This window comes from Anneissia japonica, unplaced genomic scaffold, assembly GCF_011630105.1.
Source record: "Anneissia japonica isolate Jap-2015-1 unplaced genomic scaffold, ASM1163010v1 scaffold2652_len1590060_cov184, whole genome shotgun sequence".
Classification (NCBI taxonomy): domain Eukaryota; kingdom Metazoa; phylum Echinodermata; class Crinoidea; order Comatulida; family Comatulidae; genus Anneissia; species Anneissia japonica.
The window spans coordinates 1,231,731-1,234,535 of NW_022699919.1; positions in this window are offsets into that span (position 1 = coordinate 1,231,731).

Consider the following 2,805-nt stretch of genomic DNA (forward strand, 5'->3'; position numbering starts at 1 on the left):
GTTGGAAAACAAAGGCTACGTTATAATAGGCATATGATTTTAATGGTCGTCCAACCAATAGCTGACTTTTCAAAGATGCACTCTGAGAACATCTAAAAATAAAAAAATTGAAAATATCGAAAGATTTATTGTCAAAATAGTACAGTATAACACATCGCAGGGACCCCGCTCCTAAACTAACCTGGTTGTACATATCTTAGATGACATGGTGTGGTCAGTCAGTTTGCATGCGTCAAGGGCCTCTCACAACCTAGTTACGCCATTGATCATTCATTGTTCATATTGCTCTTATGGTTAAAATTGTTTTTATCGATCGTTAAATGACTGACTTAACAGTGGCGTAACGATGAGACCATGGGATCTGTGGCTCTTAGACACGTGAGCCCCGCCCCCCATCCCCACCTTTGATATGGGTCACGGTCGCCAATTTTAGCTGTGCTCGGTTTCTAATGAAGCTCATTGAATGCATTAGTATGCTGAAGACATTTGAAATTTATGTAATTAATCTAATTAATTAATTAATTAAATTGTATGCGTGGTATAGTGCGCATGTTAAGTTAAAAAATATGGGAGGCCCATCCCCCACACCGTTGATATGGGTCCCGGTCGCCAATTCCATAAGATTTTAGCTGTGCTCGGTTTTTAATGAAGCTCATTGAATGCATTAGTATTAGTCGACAAGCCGTCATAAGCTGGTCACATGTGGAAAGTCATGTAATTAATCTAATTAATTAATTTTTTTAAATCGTATTTGTGGTATAGTGTGCCAGTAAGTTAAAAAAAATATGTGAGAAAATATTAAAAAGTTTATAGAAAATATTTCTTCTTTCTTCTTTCAAACTGTAATTAATTTTAAAGTTTATGGTAATTTGCAATTTGATCGTTGTTTTTGTAACATTATTACATTTTATCGAGGCGTCGGCGTCATAGGCGAATTCAAGGGGGACCCAGTCGGCCCGTCCCCCACCCCAAAATAATTCACAATTAAAACAAAAAAATGATAAAAAAAAGAAAACTCTACTCAAATTTTGAGCCTAAGAGTGCAATTTCCTGTCAGCTAGAGGTGGCGCAATCATAAAATGTTATTCCTCAACTCCAACCATGGTGGGGCTGAGGTAATATAGACCCTCCGTCTGTCCCAGCTTTGGGCCCCCTCTATTTCAAATTCCTGGATCCGCCACTGGGCGTCAATACTAGTGATAAGTAAAATTGCCCATAAACACACTTTATTTTCAGAAAATAATTATTCTGACACTTTCATTCAATATTTTCAAAATAGGCCTACATTCTGTACCAGATTTGGTTATTATAACGACATATATTTCCGAAAAATACGAACCACGAACATGTCCTTTGAACTTCATGTTTTCCGGTGACCTGCGCCTTCTCCACGTTGAAACGTTCAACAGATGAGAACGAGGAAAATGTTGATACGTCAGTACTAATATTAGCCCATATTATTTAGAGGGGGTGGGGCCAAAGAATTTCTGGCCTAGAAATCCGTCTGCGTATTTTGGAAAATAAGGGCCGATTTCCACGCAGATTTTTCCATAAATTAGCTTTTGACCAAATCTTAATATAGGCCTATTACCGGTAAAGGTGGTGGGAGAAACCCATATTTGCAGCGTCACTGTGCTGAAGTGCGTATGGGCATGGTCAGAGACTACCTGCAGCCGTAGGCGCTTCATGGTAGCTACATGTTCACATCATTCCACAACGACAGGGGCTGAAATGAACCATAACATCGGGGTAACACCCTACTTTTTCGAAAGATGCAATGGGTTCTTTAAGTGCACACGAGGCAGATGTACTGTACACAAAGGACCTCCATTTTAAGTCCTTATCCGAAAAGACTTGGTTCTACTAACCGTTTAACACTACCATAACACAATGATGTACCTCTTGGCGTATTCTGGCTTATTACAGGGAGGGGGATGTGAAGAGTTATTTTTGTGGGAAGTGCGCCCCGCCCACGTAACCCCTCCACTGGGAGTATTCAGATATAGAAAGAGTAAAAATAAATAAGAGTCAAATTAAAAAGTAAAAATAAATAAGAATAAAAGTTAAAGTATAATAGAAAGAGTGATCAAGTCATCACTCAACACCATCTACTTTAATGGAGGATTGTAATAAATAGAGCGTTATTGTCCCCTAATAATTTAACTTGCTCAATTTTGCAGTAATCTCAAATTAATAAATTGAGCATTGGCCTAATTATTAAATTTTAAAAATATGTACCATGATTTTTATACTGGATAATGATATTAATGATATTAAAACTCATAAAACACTTCGTGACTTCATTTTTCGAAGTAAACTTAATAGGTATAAAAAAAACTAATAATAAGCACTAATTTCTATGTTCAAGGTGACATTTTTTGTTACTTTAAAACGAGCAATTTAATTTCATTTTTAAGTATTTTGCATGGAACATTAAGCACTCAACCGTCAACAAGCGTTGTTGACGGTAATTAGTATGCGTGTACATTAATACTAATAGCGTTGTTGGCTTTATTTAGTATTTGCGTACAGTACCGTCAACAAATATTGTTGACGGTAATTAGATATATAGGCCTAGATATAATACATATATATTTTTATATTATGTTTGAAATTATTATAATTTAAATTCTAAAGTTCATTTGCTCTAGGCCTCGGCTACTAACATCATTTTTTGTTTTTGGTATAAACGATTAACCGTGTAATTTGGGTCAGTTGGGTATATCATTATCAATATAACTATTAATCTATTTGCCTATGCTGGCCATGTCTATTATAATATAGGTGTAATTTCGGAATCGATAT